The 20,060-nt window shown below is 47.3% G+C and overlaps 1 long non-coding RNA gene across 2 annotated transcripts; it reads left to right on the top strand.

Moving 5' to 3' along the window:
- Positions 1-28: 28 nt before the first annotated feature.
- On the top strand, positions 29-5,935 carry LOC127326366 (uncharacterized). Of its 2 annotated transcripts, none has more exons than XR_011744514.1 (8): positions 29-689; positions 786-838; positions 949-1,044; positions 1,137-1,284; positions 1,421-1,893; positions 2,699-2,853; positions 3,335-3,448; positions 3,588-5,935. It is a non-coding gene; the product is annotated as an uncharacterized lncRNA (long non-coding RNA). The 2 variants fall into 2 exon arrangements; XR_011744515.1 differs by having other exon boundaries at positions 1,410-1,893.
- The last annotated feature ends 14,125 nt before the right edge of the window (positions 5,936-20,060 follow it).

Genomic DNA, 20,060 nt, shown 5'->3' with positions numbered 1-20,060 from the left:
ACGGGGGGACCGGGGGGGTTATAAGTTATTCTCCCCCGCGCCGCCTCTCCCCTTCTCCTCCCGTCGCGCCGCCCCTTCCCTCGCCTGCGCATGGCAGCGCCGCCGTCCGCCGTCGCCTCGCGCCCCCAGCCCCGCCGTCGCCGTCGCCTCGCGCCCCCAGCCCCGCCGCTAGCTCGCTCAGCCGCCACATCCCGCGCCATCTCCGCCCCCACGCCGCTCGTCGGAGGCCGGCGCGGGCGATGGGCGGCCGGCCGACCTATGGAAGGGGCCGCCGGCTAGCGAATCGTCGCGCGTCCTCTCCACCCAATCCCCACTCCTCCCCGTCTCCACCTCAGGCGTGCGCGGCCGCCGGCTCCATCCCCAATCGACGGTGCCCCTCGCCCCTCCCCTATCCATCTCTCCCCCGTGCCAATTCCTCCACCTCTGGACCAGGTAGAAGGAGCTCGCCGGCCGTCGGTGTAGCGCGGGATCGGCGCAATTGGAGATTCACGGCCGCCGAGGCGGTTTCCACTCTGCCCCCGGTCACCATCGCCCTCCCAGCAAGCGAAGAAAAGGGGCGGCACTGGAGAGGAGACATAGACGGGGGAGCGGATTGATTGTGGTCTTGGGTGGAGAGGGGTCAAAGTTGAAGTGCCTCACCTTGTTGAGCAGATAGGGAAGTGCGACCGCTTCCTCGACCTCGATGTCAGGTTCGTCCCCAACTCCTCTCTCTCTCTGTGTGTGTGTATATATCTCCATCTCTCTTCCTAATGTCAATCTCTATAAGATTAGCTCCCATTTTTCAGACTGGAAGCGACATAGACATAGCTGCTCTGAAGGTTTTCCATGCTACCCAGTGGTAAAGTAGTTCTCCCATGTGTATTGATCTATTTCTGCATCTTATATTATGGTCAACGTTGCTAACTAAAAAGCGGAGCTCTAAATAATTATTGCTGAACAAAATTATAGGTACAAATTTGGGATGAATATGCCTTGCTTACTAAAAAGAAGAGCTCTAAATAAGTTTTGCTGGTTATTTCTGGTGGGTCATGATCTCTGTTAGAGGTATTAATCTTCTTACTGAAACGTTTGGAAAATTTTACCAATAATTTGAAAGCTTCACCTTGATATTTTTTCCTTTTGTTATTATGGTGCAGGTGGATTATGTTTATAAACCTTCATGCTGTTAATCATGGGCGAGGATTCCACTGTCATGTTGCCTTTCTGGCATCAAATGCCCCTGTGTGATCCCACAGATTTACAGGTTCAGACGTGGTCCTTGTAGTGGGATATCAAAATGGTCAGGTATACTTTCATTATCTCTGAAGTTTCACTATTTATTTGAAGCTTGTAATTACCAGGTGCTATTAGCTAAATATTATGTTCTGGCTTGTCTTATTGACCAGTACAATTTTAACTTATTGCGAAAGATCTTTGCCAGGCCTTGAGATTCTCGCTGAGAGCTCCTTGATGTAGTTATTAACATGGAGTTACGAGACAGGCATGGATAAATCCATGCTCTTCTCAAATGGACGAATTGGTATGATAAATCCCATTGGCTGATCCCTTGCCTGCACAACAGCTCTCCATGGGTGACTTCATTGTAGTGGACCGAGATATTGTTGTTGTGTAGCATTAGTGTCTTAGCTTGGTCATACTATTTCATTATCCTTTTGAATTATGTTCCTAAGCACACTTACACATTTTCTCCCCATGCCACCAGATTTATATGAGCTGTTCCCGTGCAAAGATATATTTATCTTATCAATGTTATGTTATCTGGTAAAAAAATCATTGTTTCAGTTCCATAAGGTGTTATTTGGCTAGATTGTTACCCTGGGAATTGGGACTAATTGGTCTCGCTAGAAAGAGTATACAACAACAATTCAAATGCAGTCCCTGTGATATAACAAGGTACATCTCATTGCTTCTCTTTGTTGGTTCTTGCAATAGTAGTCCTAAAAATAGATTTCACTGTATGAACATTTATGTGAATCGGTTCTTTACAAAGATATATACATCTTTTTCTTATCAATGCCAAGTTGTTGGATCAGAAATCATGGTTTCAGTTGGATTGTGCATTAATTGCCTAGATTTTGTCACGACGATAGGGCTTCAGAAGCTACTTTCCAGCCACTTCCTTTATACTTGAATTTCAATACTTAATAGTTGATGTTGTCTTATACCTTGTCACCGGATTGATACAGGTTTCCACCGGTGTTGGCCTTATACCTTGTCCCGGCTTCCTCACATCATGCATCTCTGGTACCACACTATTTTCCACAGCTAGATTGATCATAGCCAATTATCTTAAAGACAACATCATGCTGGATGCATCCTTTATTTAGATTTTATTCTTAAAACGGGCAGTGCTTAACTACTATTACTTTGGCATGTGTATTTTATAAGTGTGACCAGAGATTATATTCTTTCGTTTGAACCAACAAGATGAGTTTAAAATTATAAGGTGCACCGTCAAAATTAGATAGAAGAAGTGTATTCACTATATGTTGTTATTACCGTTCAAGTTCATGCACTACTGCTTTCTCAAATGAGTGAGCCAAGACTTTTCTCCCCTTGAGATCGTGTCCGTTCTTTGTATATTTCGCTTATTCAATTAATGTTGATTTCCGTTGTTTTGTTCATGCACTACTGGTTTCTCTATTTCCATTTTCTATGTTTATTAGTTGATGTTCACTTCCGTTGTTTTGTTTTGCAGTGTCCATTATCCATCAGCATGGGAAACAATTGGCTGTTTCTAGATTTATGAGTTCACATATATATGGTGTGCTGCCATCGAGGACATACCAGCTATGGTGTGCATCAAAATGCTCCCGTCGTATTTTACTGATTTGACCCAAACATCTCGGGATGGTAAATATGAAAGTCTACTGCTTGATGTGGCTGTGCCTGCGTGTTTTCTTTCTGTGCCGAGTTTTTATGAGTTACCCAATGCACGTTTTATTGGTTTGCACAAAATAAGGTAGCTTATGTAGATGTTGCTTTTGGGGAGTGGAGTTTTGGCTCATGTAGGTAGCTCATGTAGATGTTGCTTTTGTGAAGTAGTTTTGGCTCCCGGGTCTAGATTCTTATTCCGTTTGAAATGTGCTACACAAGTGCTACACAAGTACAATTTCTTGTTTTATACAGAAGGGTATTATTTTATCTGGTCAAAATAAAAATAAATTAACTCGAGCTTTTCCATTGTGAAGTTTGGAGGTATACTGCTTTCATGAACTAGAAGAGCGCTACATAACTTTGGTTACTGAAGCGAAGCTCTCATTCTTACTTATAGTATATGTTAAAGGGAAGTCAGATGTGTGATTAATGGTGATGAGTTTATGTTTCTTCACAGGCTAACAAGAAAACCAGAAACAGAGCTTATGATTTGATTATCGAAATTGGCGGTTCTTGTGAAGATGCTGAAAATGATGGGAGGAATGCCAACCTGCACCAGTTCTTTGACATGGTACTTCTATGTCATTATGCATTTCAATTTTCCTATTTTTCTCCCGATGTCTCTCTCTTTCTCTCCCTCTCTCTCTTAGATCCCCATCTTTGTTTTCCCATTCCTTGACCAAGCAGTGAGGTTCCTATTTCTGTTCTAGGTCTGAAACTATTAAAAGAGCTATTCCAGATCTGAAACTATCAAAAGAGCTATATATGGTACCTATTTCTCCGAGCAGTGCCTGTTTGTTGTTCCAGGTATGAAACTATTAACATTGATGCCATTTATTTAACAGCTAACTCCATGCACAGTACAAGTTCAGTTATGAAGTTTCAGTTTCAGCTTCAGGCTAAGAAAATGAACTTTTGTCCGTAAGATGTTAGCAACTCTAAAACATGGAGAGCTGTCCATCGTGAATGTATCTGAATAAATTTAGGCATCTAGCTTGGGTCCATCTAAAAGAACTAAACATATGCATTAGATTTCAGTGTGCTTTCTGGTACATGTGGTCAATTAGAGAGTTAAACATTTAATGTGCTATGACTAGGTGGTTAACCATCTCTCTTACTTAGCTACCTGAGATTGGGTTGATCGCTGTTGTTTGGTTATTAACTAATAGACTATAGAACAATGGTATTACTTTTTTGCAGTACATTATGATGCTAATAACAGAGTACTGTTTATACATTTCGTGACGATGCTTGCATTAAAAAAATCATGTGCATCCAGGAGTTCATTTCTTGGATGATGTTTGTGCTGAATACCACGTCACCCCACAAGAGCCTGAAGGCGTGCTGATTGTTTGCCTTTTCTGTTTGAGAACAGCTAGGCAGTTCTAATTTTGGCTGATGAATCACTCCCTCATCTACTAAAAAATTCCTAGCTGTTTTGAGATAATCAAGACAGGCAAATTTCATTAACTTGATATGATAGAATCGAGTAGCAACAATCAGTATATTACCGTTGTTCTATGAAAACTGTTGCACATTCCTGTAGTACCTGTAGGGTTGTTCACAGCCTCTTCGGTTATGTTGTTTTGTCACTTTCGTCACACTATGTGTTAACACGTTGGTTAGACTTAAGTGTAATTTAGTGTTGGTCCCAGAGTAACCGTATTTATGACGCGGTCTCCACTGTTCTCTATGAACGCTATTGCTGTTGTAGTGCTAAATAAAGGTATGTATCTACACATACCTTAAAAGTATAAAAGAGTAATATAGTGTACTAGCCGTAAAAATAAACATCTGAAAATAATGTAATGAAAATTACCAGGATGGTTCGCATAAGGAAGTCCTTGCCATTTGATTAGATATTTTGGCACCACATCATCACCATCGACTTTCGTAGCCCTATCAGCAAATACGCGCTCAACCTGGAGATTGGTATTTCAGAATGGGTACAAATACAACACCGGAAGACATGTACTAATGGTCTAAAATTGGAATTAAAGTGATACCTGCCTATATTGCTTAATAAGGTTTCCTTGCCTACATCATGCACCCCAACCTGATAGATGAAGAAATTAGCAGAAGACATGAATCTGATAGGGAATAATATATTATTATTCAACATATCATGATAAAATAATTTTCCTAAGCATGCATATGCATTTCTTCTGTACCCTTCAAAATTAACTTCTGGTAATTGTTTATTTTCTGGATATACAGGTGCAGCTGACAATTGTCCGGCTGCAACCAGAAGAGCATCCCTCATCTGCACAATGCAAATAGCAACAATAAGTGAAGACTTGTAGTTGTAATCTCACTAGAAAATTGAGATGAAAAGGAATGTTGAATTATCGTGAGATTCTAGGGTTCAGTCAGAACGGAGGCCAGAGCTGCACGGAGACCAACGGAGGTTGACGAAGAGGTCAGGGATGAGGGCGACAGCCTATTGGAAATGTTGGAGAGAGACCCCAGACCTGCAGCTGAATGCTATGGAGGTTCCGTTGTCTGCCTAGGGTCCATAAGACAGCTGTTTGTTCGCCAGCCATGCCTGCTTCGGCTTGCATCGACCACGTCGTGCTTGGAGAGCTGCGAGAAAAGGGGCCCAGTGGAGGGGAACATGAGGGGCGTGCTGCCGGCGCGAGCTAGCTGGTGGCAGTGCCGGGGAGTGGAAGTCGTATAGGACAGGCGGACAGCGACGGAGAGGAGGCAGCCCCAGAGGCGAGAGGCGGGGATGCAGGTGTGTGAGCGGCCGGTCGTTATCGGTGGGGAGAAAGGGGAATGGGAGGACGAGGCGAGACAGAGTGGAGTAGATGGGTGTTGAAGCAGCGCAACACAAACTGAGGCTATCGCCTGTCTCGAAGAGGTCCAAGCAACTGCAGAATAGAGTATGGGATGCATCCAAAATTCCAAATCAAGGCTGATTGCAAGAATCTGGTCAGACACTTCAAAGTCGGAAGTGGCATTTGACACCTGAAGGTGTTATTTATCATGATATTCGACCGTTTGTTCCGTTAAACTTTATTTCAGTAGAATTTATGTTTTGCCCAAGAGGCTGCAATAAGCACATGTCCTTGCGGCTTAGAGCATCCCCACTCGTTGGCGCTCCCCATGCCCAAATCCGGCGAAATTTTCGTCCGGATTGGAGGAAGATTTGGCGTGGGGAGGAGTAGTTTCCCAGCCGCGTGCCCAGGCGAAGACGACGATGCGAGTTTGAAAAACGGAAACTTGATAAACTTCGGCTAAAATTCGGGCAAATATAGACTAAATTTAATGATATTTAGACTAAAACGGTCGGAGTTAATACATAGAGGCCGAATTCGACTATATTTCGAATTCGGCTAGGGGAATTCAAATGCTAATTTTAAAACACGGCGCTCTACATGCCCATACGGCGGTAGAACACCGTGTAGTCGTCGCCGCCGTCGTCGGAGCCATCGTCCTCGACCTTCGGCACCTTCGGCGGCGCGGCCTGGCGGCTGCTGCCCTGGCCGGCGTCTCCCCACCCCGGGGATGGCTTGTACCATTCGTCGTCCGAGGACTCGAGGTCGACGACGGGGGCAACGACGCCGGATGGAAGCGTCGCAGGACGGCGGTAGCGCGCGGCGTCGTCGGCGGCGGTTGGAGCGGCGCGCGCGGCGAGTTGGCGTGCGGCGGCCAGGTCCATCAGCCGCCGCTGCTGCTCCGCCTCCTCGCGCTCCCACTCGCGCCTGGACCACGCCAGGGCGGCGTCCTCGGGGAGGGTGTTGTCGGCGGGCACCAGGTCGTTGAGCGACACGGCGATCGCCTCCGCCACGGCGGCGTCCTCCGCGCGCCGCCTCCTCCTCGGCGAGCCTGTTTGCGGCGGCGGCCGCGGCGTCCTCCTTTTTCGCCGCCTTCCTCTTCCGCCCAGGCTGGGAGGGTTGGTCGCGGATGACGAGGGCGCCGCTGCTGCGCCCTCTAGTCGGCGGCGGAGACGCCGGCTCCTTCTTGACGCGCACCGGCGTCGAAGGCGACGTCGCCTCCTCCCTCTTCATCGGCGCCAAGGATGACCTCGGCGCCGATCCGGAAGACGACGAGCTGGCAGCCATGCGCCGTGGCTGCCAGACGTTTCCCCGGCGGCGGCTCGCCGATGCCCTCGATGGAGGGGGCATCGTGAGTACCGGGAAGTTTCTGCCCTCGATGTGATCGAGGACGGCCTCGAGTGTCCGGCCCGACGCGCTCCACCAACGTCGGCGGCCCGCGGCGTTGTTGCGCGGAGGCGGAGGCGGCGGGCCGTCGTAGGAGGCGAGCTCCCGCTCCCACCGCCGCAGGAAGTACGAGTTCCACGCCGTGTAGTTGTCGGGGTGGTGGCGTGGCTCGGCGCGCTCCTCATCCGTCAAGGTCATCCGCGCCTCCTCGATGGCGACGTCGAGGGCGTGGCCATGAGGCGGCGGCGGGATTGGTACGCCGCCAGCACTAAGCCGCCACCCGCCGCCGGGAGGCCTCGTATCCGGCGGGCAGGGGTACCCCGCCTGGTGGAGGAGGTGCCCCTCCCACGCGTGGAGCGACCGACGGGGGAAGCCGTTGTTGGCTGCGCCGTCATCGTCATAGAACGCCATCGGGAGAGTAGAGGGAGAGTGGAGGGAGAGTGGAGCACGGGGTACGTCTCGCGGCGAGCGGACCGGCGTATATAGGCGCGGCTGGCGCTGGTGATTAATGCCGCGTGGAATGTGACGCGTCCGCGGCGAGCTGACCGGCGGCAGCCTTTAGTGCGCGCAGAAGACGATGCGTGCGCGGAAGACGACGACATTAACTCGCCGCGTGGCCGGCGAATGCAGACCGGCCGGCAGGCTTTTACAGCGCGCGGAAGACGATGCGATCAGGACGACGATTGGTTTCTCTCGCCGACAAGTTGGGGCCACCAGACGCGCGGGAAGTTTCCTCGGTGTTTCCCGCGCTTTCGTTTCGTCCGGAGTCCCCGAGCGCTCCCTGGGGGGCCGGGGATGGCGTGGGATCGCCGGATGAATTTAGGCCCAAATCCGGACGAAAACGAGGAACCGGGGGCGCGACTGGGACAAATTACGCCGTCCGGATGGAAAAAACGCTCGCCGGGGGCCTCGACGGGGGCACGAGTGGAGATGCTCTTATGGTGCTAGGCAGACTGATTTCGTGTGATGGTGGCCAAGCTGTGCCTGTCTAATGGAATAGATCTGTTCCCGGTCAACAAGAAAAAGAACTAGCTGGCTTAAGTATGTGCCCTAAAAAATAGAGCTAGCTTAAATATGCCCTGTTAGGATAATTTGCTGATTTGAACTTAAATCATATTAGTACTGTAATTATTTTTTTGGAAAAATTTCCTTTTATAAACTACCGATAAATTTGTATTGATGAATAGGTTAAAAATGATATATCAAAAAATTGTAATCCTCCAGGTCATCATGCAGTATGTAGACTTTACTCATAATAGTTTTTCATGCATTGTTAATTTATCGGTTGCCAAATTTATATCACGGGGTCGTGCGCCAAGGCGCACATCTAAATCGCCACGGCTCTTGAAGCTTCTGCTACGACCTGCAGCTTGCAGATCAGGCTCGCTTCCTCTCTGAGACACCGTCGACGTATCGCAACTGTTGTTGTGATCCTCATGAGATATGGGCTGAATTTAATCTACAAGTTGAGGAAAAAATGTTTGTTTCTCTATACTTGACCACTTAGAGCATCTTCACTCGTCCCCTCGAACAGGCCCCCGGCGAGCATTTTTTACATCCGGACGGCGTAAATCGGCCCAGTCGCGCACCCGGTTCCTCGTTTTCGTCCGGATTTGGCCCTTCATCCATCCGGCGAGCCCACGCCATCCCCGCCCCCCCGGGGCGCGCTCGGGGACTCCGGACGAAAGATTTTGGCGCAAAACGTCGTGTGGACCCGCGAAGTCGACGACTGGAAAACCAAATCCTGTCGATTTTCCCTCCAATTTGCTTGCATATCCCCATTCCCTCCAATTTGCTTGCATATCCCCATTCTCTCCCGCCGAAATTGGCCAATCTCCTCGTCTTCCAGCTCCAGTTCCCGGCGGCGTCTTCGCGTCCACCACCACTCTCCTCCTCGTCTTCTCGTCCACCACAATGCCGCCGAAGGCGCCGGCGAGGAAGATGCGGGCGAAGAAGACGAAGCCGCCGGGCATGTCGAACGCCGAGTGGGCGGCGGACGAGAAACGGCGCGAGGTGGAAACAAGCGGCAGGGCGGAGAGGGTGAAAAGAGCCGCCGCCAAGAGGGCGGCGATGGCGGCCCAGGACGAACAAGGGAGATGCTCGCCAACCAAGGCGTCCGGATCGCCCTGCTGAAGACGACGGCGGCGGCGAAGAAGAGGAACACAGACTTGACGTTCCTGATGGGCGGCGGCGACATGGAACTGATGGACGAGGAGACGAGGAATTGGTACCAGGGCCACCGCATCGACATCCTCCGAGCCCCTCCGGCCAGTCCTTCGTCGTCTCCACCGGCTCCTACCTCGTCTACCTCGCCATCTACCTCGTCGACTGCGGCTGCTTCGACGTCCACTGCGGCTGCTTCGACGTCCACTGCGGCTGCTTCGACGTCCACTGCCGCTGCTTCCTCGTCGGCCGCCACAGCCGCTTCGGCCACGGCGTGTGAGGAAACTGGTCCATCGGACACCGCCGTGCCGGCCGGGACTGCCGACGAGCCTGTCTCCGTGTAATTTCCCTCTGATCGCCGATTTGTGGCTGATCCTTTTGCTCCTTTTGCCGATCAACTGGCCGTACTTGTAGCGCGGGACGGCGATTTGTTTGAATTTAAACTCTATCCGCCGAACTCCGGGTGGACGACTGGAAACACGGTACTCCCCACGACTTAATTTCGTCCAATCCGGCGGTTGTTTCGTCCGGATTTGGGCGTGGGGAGCGCCAACGAGTGGGGATGCTCTTACCTACATGCCTTCTTACATGGTGAGTGATGACCTGCAGGAAGAAGTGTACATGAAGATACCACCAGGTTTTGGTACCTCGCAGATCAAGGGAAAAGTATGCAGGCTGAAGAAATCCTTGTATGGTCTGAAGCAATCTCCAAGGGCATGGTTTGTTAGGTTTAGACGAGCTGTGTGTGGTATGGGGTATGGTCAATGCAATGGTGACCACACAGTGTTCTATAGACACGCTGAGCAGAGGATCACCATTCTTGCAGTTTATGTGGATGATATTATCATCACTGGAGATGACCAAGAGGAAATAAAGAGATTGAAGGAGTGTCTAAGCAAGGAGTTTGAGGTGAAAGATTTGGGCAACCTAAAATATTTTCTTGGCATAGAAGTGGCTTGGACATAGAAGGGGATATCTTTATGTCAACGAAAATACACCCTAGATCTCTTGAGTGACATGGGCATGATGGGATGTCGTGCAGCCCCTACCCCAATTGAACAAAATTATCAAGTGACTGCACAATCAGGTGAGCTAGTGAATAAGGAAAATTATCAGAAATTGGCTGGGAGACTCCTGTACTTGTGTCATACCAGGCCTGCCATTACATATGCCGTGGGTGTGGTGAGTAGATACATGCATGAACCAAGGAGTGGGCATCTTGATATAGTGCACAGAATCTTGAGATACTTGAAGGGAACTCCGGGAAAGGGGTTGTGGTTTGCAAAGAGTGGGCACCTTGAGGTGGATGGCTACAGCGACTCTGATTGGGCTGGTTGTCGAGATGATAGAAGATCAACATCGGGATATTGTGTGTTTGTGGGAGGAAATCTGGTGTCATGGAGAAGCAAGAAACAAACAGTTGTGTCCAGATCAACGGCAGAAGCTGAATATAGAGCTTTATCTAAAGGGGTGTGTGAGATGCTCTGGGTGAAGCATCTCCTGAACGAGTTGAAGCTTCTCAGAAAGGGGCCCTTGAGAACTTGGTGTGACAATCAGTCAGCCATAAGTATTGCAAATAATCTAGTCCAACATGATAGGACAAAGCATGTGGAAATTGATCGCTTCTTCATTAAAGAGAAACTTGATGCTGGGATTATCAGCCTTACTCATGTCAGTTCTGGGAAGCAAATTGTTGATTGCTTGACAAAGGGACTGGGAACAAAGGAATGCAATTTGGCATGTGACAAGATGAGATTGATAGATATCTACCATCCATTTTGAGGGGGAGTGTTGAATACTGGACATGTTTCACGCCCAAGTGACCCAAGCCCATATGTGTGCTGACCTATAAAAGGAGGGAGCTGGAGGAGAGCTAACCCTAAGACAGAAAAACCACACCAGTCGCCAGGGACCAAGGGAGGAGGTGAGCTGCTGCTCCAACAGTAGATACATCCATTTGGTGGCAAGTAATATGGTTCGGAGGGAGTACTACCATGGCAGTTGGCATGGACATGTAGTTTTGTGGTGGTGTCAACTTGACAGAGACTAATTCCTTGAATTGTGTAATTTTTGTATGTTCATTGGGTGAGGTAAAAGCCGAACCACGATTCAGGTTAGATTAGCAACTGAACCAAAGATAGCTTGCAAATTCAGAAATCAAAATTAATTTTTGACATTTCCCACTTTTGTATGAGAAACTTGAAGTGGCTGCATACCACGTAATTAGTACAGCTCCAACTTCCAAGTCCAGGTCATTCCTCGTGATGTCCAGTTGCACTTCCGCACAATTATAACTCATGATGTACTGATTAATTTGAATTTAACTTTACCTTAATGGTAGAAGTTGAAGTTGAATATTGATATTTTTCAGTGATAACGTACAGTATCTGGTGCTTTATATACAGAAAATCAGTTGTCAACTTATGAATCAGGCATCACAATATGGTAAAATATTAGGGCGCCGAGAGCGCATTGAGAAGAATACAAAATCACATTGAATGGAATCATCAGGTGCATTCAGAAAATTTTGTTGATGTGCATATGTCAGGAGATGACAAGTTGAATGTGCCTCTGTCACAACTAACTGCAATCTGATGCTCTCATGTGATCGACCTAGTCATTTCCAGGAAACAAAAGGAGGTCCTTGTCAGAACTAACTGTGCCTGAAACGTACCTGTCAGACAAGGAAAAAACATGAGGTCCTTGTCAGTGAGACGTTTGAAGCGTCTGATGCTCTCTTCTTTGACAGATACACTAGAGGATGATGCGGCTTGCAATCCAAAAAAATTGTCCCCAAGATTATATAGTTTTCTCTTTCTCATGCCATGGAACTGGTCAGACAAAAGGAACGTATCACCCGGGTGATATTTTGGTCTGCAACTAGCTAGTGTGACTGTCAGTTGTGATTCGGGTAGCGATTGCACAGCAGTTCTACCTGTGACTAGGTCGATCACCGCAATCCTTGAACTGAATTTTCTGTTCATTACCGATCAACCAATGACCCGTGTATATATATTCGTACCTACACAAATACCAGAAACGGAATAATGAATGGAATGCTCCTATTCCTGGTCAACCTCTATCCCTGTCGAGTTGACGCTGACAGAGTGTCGTGGTAATTAATTTGTCTATCACAGAAGAAGAGAGAAGGAAGCTGCTGCTCCAAATTTCTGAATCAACAAGACAGAAAATTCATGCAGATGAAACTAACAACGTATTCTGAATCCAGAAGACAGAAAGATGAAGATTGCTGCTGCAAAACTGTTGCAGAACTGGGATGAAACACATCCAAAGTGTGTGTTTTACTGTTTTCTCTCTTCTGGATTTATTAGGACTTTCTACTTTCTTCTGGATTAACTGACCTTATCCAGCAACACTCACTACTGCAAATCATACCCAAGAAGTGGATGACTAGAACGGACATAACTAATTGAATCAAGCATCCCTGGGATGCAGCTCGGGAAGCTTGGATATCCTCACCATGCTCTGTACCACGGCACCGTCGCCCCTCTTGCAGGACAGTCTGCCCCAACTGAGCCGCCGCTGGTGCCGGTCCTTTGGCTCTGGCGCGCCTGTTGTCCTCTTGTTCCCGGCTTCGCCACTGCCGTTGCTGCTTTTGGTGCACGCCAGGTACGCTGCTAGGAACGGGTCGTCCTCCGGGCGGACGGCACGCCAGTGGCCCCTGGGGGAAGGTCGGCCAGGCGGCGGCGGCACGGACAGCCGACGCGTCGGGGCCTGAGCATTCCTCGCGCTCTCCGGCACGCCGCGGGGTTTCACGGCTGGCGTCGAGTATGGCTTCGTCGCGCCTGGCTCGTGCTCTCGCGGCAAGACCACGGTGGCCGGCGCAGGTGGCTTCGTCGGGCTATCCGACATGTCAGGCGCGCCCATGGCCGGCGCCAAGACCGGCGTCAGCATGCCCTGCTCGTGCTCCCACGAGAAAGCCACGGTGGCCGACAGCAAGGCCTCTTCTTGCCCCATGGACGTCCTCACACAAGAACAAAGATAGTACGTAGCTAGCTAGAGCCAACTAGACGCAGACGAAGACGACAACCAAGGTGTTTGGTGTTGTAGAAGCGGAAGGGGTGAGCGAGGAGGGGACAAATGGGTAGATCATGAAGGCACCATGCGTGCATGCATACCAAACGTGTGCGTGATCAAATGAATTACTACTGGTAGTGGAGATTTATGCGACGGTTACGGTTGGATTAAGTACACAGGGACGGCCAAATGGATGAGTTTATAAAACTTGTAGGTGGCGGGAGGCATGTACAATAGATCATTTGTTAATTGGGGTACTAGAAGTCTTTGAAGAAAATTAGCAAAATACTACCTCCTCTTATTTATATTACTTGCCACTAACTAGAACTAAGATATATCGAGATACATCTATATTATTATCAACTAGTATGGATCGGAAAGGGTACTTGTAATTTAACATTAATCGTGCTAAGTTCACAAAGCAATCTAGTAATTTGGCAATAATCGTGCTATGTTTACAGATCCATCTTGTAATTTGGTGCCAAGTTTACAAAACACGAGCCAAAGCACGGTTCCTGACTTCCACACGCAAGTTTTTGACATACTGTTACAAGTAATGCCATGTGTGACAAAATGGTTGGAGTTGCATGTTTGTTAGGTAGTGTAGATGGACTTCAACTTTGATGGCTTCACTCATTCACCATGCATGCATGTTAGCTCACCCTTACATTTCTTATGTTTGTCTTCTAGTTCTTTTTCCTAACCATCAAAAACATATGGACTATATAATTATGTAGTGTGACATATATGCTGGCGACAAGTTTTGATTTTGCATAAGAATAATGGATGAACCATTGTTTCTAGAACAAAAAGATGGGCTACTTGGATTGGTGCAATTACAAAAGGAGGAGTAGTAGAGATGGATGTACACTTGGCTACCTAATTGCAATGTTTAATCTAGACTTCCATTGCAATGACAACTCCTATAGTAATTAAGTAGGGTAGTAACGGTGCTAAATTACAACGCAAGAGTCAATGCACAGTCCATGGCTCAATAACCGTGTGTACAAGTACTTTCTTGGTACACAACTAGTGTTAGAGTATAATGACCGATAATCTCCAATTTGGGTCTTTTGGTAGAGTTGAGTAGTGTATCAATTTTATATAGTATATCAGGCCAACTGGTCTCAAGTTATCATGCTCGTGCAGTATCAAAAAAGATTATGCGGCTTAGGTTGAACGCACGTTTAAGAACTAAAATATCCTAGAGATGAGGAGAAGTGTTTAAATAAAATATTGAATTGCCACATTTCATCGATACTAAATAATGGAAGAATTAACTGGGTGCAAACAACTTGCAGCCCAAGATTTAGGGTTCAATTTCCAAGTACCGCAACAAATGTAGTACATCTTCCCCTGTTTTTTGAAAAAATGAGCATAAACATGACGGTGTGTGTATGTGTGTGTGTGTGGGGGGGGGGGGGGTGTAGAGTATAAGGGAAAAGTTTAAAACAAACCTTGAACTTATAGACAAAAGCTAAATCGAACCCTCAACTCCTAATCCCTGAAATCGACACTCTAAACTTTGTGATCCCGGTCTATTTTGAACCCTCGAGCTGTTTGGCACACCGGGAAAATGACAATAACGACCAGTGACGAACAGGATTATGGGCTCCTCTCACTGACCATGGGACCCACATGTCATATTCATTTTTTCTTTTTCCCCAACATCCTGTAGGTTTTCTATTGGTCAAAGACAACACAAAGGCGCGGTGGCCAGGCGCGTCAGTGCGGCGGCGAAGCGCTCCGACGAGGCACGGCGATAGTAGAGGAGCAGTGAGAGGGTCGGTGGCACTAGACACTCAGCCACATGACGAAGAGGTGGTCGGGGTTCGATGGCGGGGGAGATCGATGAGTAGCGACGCCAGAACGGAGACATGGAAGAAGCGCATGGAGCCGGCGGTTGGGGGCCTTTAGGGTTGATTCCTTCTAAAAGGAAACGCGGGAGGACGAGGCTAGGACTAGGATGATTTGCCGACCGGATGGACTTGGGGACGGCTGCAGCAATGCGTGCCATCAAGCGCGTCGTCGAGAGAGCCGCATCCGCGAGGGTGTCGCCATGATCCGCATCGAGGAGAGCATGCACGTGGATAGTTAGGCCTGTCCGGAGCTACCCCGCTCCCCTGACTCCTATTCTAGCTCGACCGCGCGACATTGTTGCGGGGCGCCATCTGCCGCATCGGTCGTTCTCGGCAGTTGGGAGGACGTCGCGGCTACCGAGCTACGGCGGAGAGCCTCCTGCAGTTTCTCTCGGCGGCTGATGGCGCGTGCAGCACACGTCCGTTGGGAACCCCAAGAGGAAGGTGTGATGCGTACAGCAGCAAGTTTCCCTCAGTAAGAAACCAAGGTTATCGAACCAGTAGGAGATGAAGGCCACATGAAGGTTGTTGGTGAAGGAGTGTAGTGCGGCGCAACACCAGGGATTCCGGCGCCAACGTGGAACCTGTACAACACAATCATAATACTTTGCCCCAACTTAACAGTGAGGTTGTCAATCTCACCGGCTTGCTGAAAATAAAGGATTAAACGTATGGTGTGGAGAATGATGTTTGTTTGCGATGAACAACAGAGAACAGAGATTGCAGTAGATTGTATTTCAGATGTAAAAGAATGGACCGGGGTCCACAGTTCACTAGTGGTGTCTCTCCAATAAGATAAATAGCATGTTGGGTGAACAAATTACAGTTGGGCAATTGACAAATAGAGATGCACATACATATATCATGATGACTACTATGAGATTTAATTATGGCATTACGACAAAGAACATAGACCGCTATCCAGCATGCATCTATGCCTAAAAAGTCCACCTTCGGGTTAGCATCCACACCCCTTCCAGTATTAAGTTGCAAACAACAGACAATTGCATTAAGTACTGCGCGTAATGTAATCAACACAAATATCCTTAGACAAAGCATCGATGTTTTATCCCTAGTGGCAACAGCACATCCACAACCTTAGAACTTTCTGTCACTATCCCAGATTCAATGGAGGCATGAACCCACTATCGAGCATAAATACTCCCTCTTGGAGTCACATGTATCAATGGCCAGAGCCTCTACTAGCAATGGAGAGCATGCAAGAACATAAACATAACATATATGATAGATTGATAATCAACTTGACATAGTATTCAATATTCATCGGATCCCAACAAACACAACATGTAGCATTACAAATAGACGATCTTGATCATGATAGGAAGCTCACAAGATCTAAACATGATAGCACAAGAGGAGAAGACAACCATCTAGCTACTGCTATGGACCCATGGTCCAAGGATGAACTACTCACGCATCAGTCCGGAGGCGGGCATGGTGATGTAGAGCCCTCCGGTGATGATTCCCCTCTCCGGCAGGGTGCCGGAGGCGATCTCCTGAATCCCCCGAGATGGGATTGGCGGCGGCGGCGTCTCTGGAACTTTTCTCGTATCGTGGCTCTCGGTAATAGGGTTTTCGCGATGGAGAGAATATATAGGCGAAGGGGCAGAGTCGGGAGAGGCTCGAGGGGCCGACACCCTAGGGTGGCGCGCCCCCCTCCTTGGCCGCACCGCCAGGTGGTGTGGGGCCACCTCGGCTCTTCTTCGTTTCCTCTTCGGACTTCTGGAAGGCTCCGTGCAAAATAGGACCGTGGGCTTTTGTTTCGTCCAATTCCGAGAATATTTCCTGTGTAGGATTTCTGAAACCAAAAACAGCAGAAAACAGGAACTGGCGCTTCGGCATCTTGTTAATAGGTTAGTGCCGGAAAATGCATCAAAATGATATATAAAGTGTATATAAAACATGTGAGTATTGTCATATAACTAGCATGGAACATAAGAAATTATAGATACGTTTGAGACGTATCAAGCATCCCCAAGCTTAGTTCCTACTCGCCCTCGAGTAGGTAAACGATAACAAGGATAATTTCTGAAGTGACATGCTATTATCATAATCTTGATCAATACTATTGTAAAGCATATGAAGTGAATGAAGTGATTCGAAGCAATAGTAAAGATAATGACTAAACAACTGAATCATATAGCAAAGACTTTTCATGAATAGTACTTTCAAGACAAGTATCAATAAGTCTTGCATAAGAGTTAACTCATCAAGCAATAGATTCTTAATAGAAGGTTTTGAAGCAACACAAAGGATGATTAAGTTTCAGCAATTGCTTTCAACTTGTAACATGTATATCTCATGGATAGTTGTCAACATAAAGCAATATAACAAGTGCAATAAGTAAACATGTAAGAATCAATGCACACAGTTGACATAAGTGTTTGCTTCTAAGATAGAAAGAAATAGGTAAACTGACTCAACATAAAGTAAAAGAAAGGCCCTTCGCAGAGGGAAGCATGGATTACTCATGTGCTAGAGCTGTTTATTTTGAAAACATGGAAACAATTTTGTCAACGGTAGTAATAATTCATATGTGTTATGCATAAAACCTCTTATAAGTTGCAAGCCTCATGCATCGAATACCAATAGTGCTCGCACCTTGTCCTAATTAGCTTGGATTTCCATGGATTATCATTGCATTACATATGTTTCAACCAAGTGTCACAAAGGGGTACCTCTATGCCGCCTGTACAAAGGTCCAAGGAGATAGATCGCATTTGATTTCTCAGTTTTGATAGATCTCAACTTGAGGACATCCATACCGGGACAACATAGAAAACAGATAATGGACTCCTCTTTAATGCTTAAGCATTCAACAACAGATAATATTCTCATAAGAGATTGAGGTTTAATGTCCAAACCCAAACTTCCACCATGATACATGGCTTTGGTTGGCGGCCCAATGTTCTTCTCTAACAATATGCATACTCAAACCATTTAATCATGATAAATCACCCTTACTTCAGACAAGACGAACATGCATAGCAACTCACATGATATTCAACAAAGGTGTAAAAAGTTGATGGCGTCCCCAGAAACATGGTTACCGCTCAACAAGCAACTTATAAGAAATAAGATACATAAGCAACATATTCAATACCACAATAGTTCTTAAGCTATTTTCCCATGAGCTATGTATTGCAAAAACAAGGAATGAAATTTTAAAGGTAGTATGCTGATGTCTACGCCCCCTCCTTTTCCTGTAGACAGTGTTGGGCCTCCAAGAGCAGAGGTTTGTAGAACAGCAGCAAGTTTCCCTTAAGTGAATCACCCAAGGTTTATCGAACTCAGGGAGGAAGAGGTCAAAGATATCCCTCTCATGCAACCCTGCAACCACAAAGCAAGAAGTCTCTTGTGTCCCCAACACACCTAATAGGTGCACTAGTTCGGCGAAGAGATAGTGAAATACAGGTGGTATGAATATATATGAGCAGTAGCAACGGCACCAGAAAAGTGCTTGCTGGCGTGTAGTTGATGGTGGTAGTATTGCAGCAGTAGTAACGCAGTAAAACAGTAAACAAGCAGCGATATCAGTATTTAGGAACAAGGCCTAGGGATTACACTTTCACTAGTGGACACTCTCAACATTGATCACATAACAGAATAGATAAATGCATACTCTACACTCTTGTTGGATGATGAACACATTGCGTAGGATTACACGAACCCTCAATGCCGGAGTTAACAAGCTCCACAATTCAATGTTCATATTTAAGTAACCTTAGAGTGTAAGATAGATCAATACGACTAAACCAAGTACTAACGTAGCATGCACACTGTCACCTTCATGCTAAGAAAGGAGGAATAGATCACATCAATACTATCATAGCAATAGTTAACTTCGCAATCTACAAGAGATCATGATCATAGCATAAACCAAGTACTAACACGGATGCACACACTGTCACCATTACACCGTGTAGGAGGAATAAAACTACTTTAATAACATCACTAGAGTAGCACATAGATAAATTGTGATACAAAACACATTGCAATCATAAAGAGATATAAATAAGCACTTCACTATGCCATTCATAACAGTGAATAAGTATTCTGTGAAATATAGCCTAAGAGACCCACACGGTGCACACACTGTCACCTTTACACACGTGGGACAAGGAGTCTCTGGAGATCACATAAGTAAAATTCACTTGACTAGCATAACGACATCTAGATTACAAGCATCATCATATGAATCTCAATCATGTAAGGCAGCTCATGAGATTATTGTATTGAAGTACATAGGAGAGAGATGAACCACATAGCTACCGGTACAGCCCCGAGCCTCGATGGAGAACTATTCCCTCCTCATGGGAGCAGCAGCGGTGATGAAGATGGCGGTGGAGATGGCAGCGGTGTCGATGGAGAAGCCTTCCGGGGGCACTTCCCCGTTCCGGCGGCGTGCCGGAACAGAGACTCCTGTCCCCCAGATCTTGGCTTCGCGATGGCGGCGGCTCTGGAAGGTTTCTGTGGGTTTCGTCGAACGTATCAGGGTTTTCGCGACGGAGTCTTCAAATAGGCGGAAGGGCAGCCTCGGAGGGGGCCTGGGGCCACCACACCATAGGGCGGCGCGGCCCCCCCTCTGGCCACGCCAGGGTGTGGTGTGGGGCCCCCAGGGCTTCCCTCTGGCGGCTCTCGGGTGTTCTGGATGGTTCCGGGAAAAATAGGAACCTGGGCGTTGATTTCGTCCGATTCCGAGAATATTTCGTTACTAGGATTTCTGAAACCAAAAACAGCAGAAAACAGGAACTGGCACTTCGGCATCTTGTTAATAGGTTAGTTCCAGAAAATGCACGAATATGACATAAAGTGTGCATAAAACATGTAGATAACATCAATAATGTGGCATGGAACATAAGAAATTATCGATACGCCGGAGACGTATCAGCATCCCCAAGCTTAGTTCTGCTCGTCCCGAGCAGGTAAAACGATAACA

Source organism: Lolium perenne, chromosome 5 (assembly GCF_019359855.2).
Source record: "Lolium perenne isolate Kyuss_39 chromosome 5, Kyuss_2.0, whole genome shotgun sequence".
NCBI classification, from domain to species: domain Eukaryota; kingdom Viridiplantae; phylum Streptophyta; class Magnoliopsida; order Poales; family Poaceae; genus Lolium; species Lolium perenne.
This window is presented reverse-complemented; position numbering and strand designations above follow the sequence as displayed.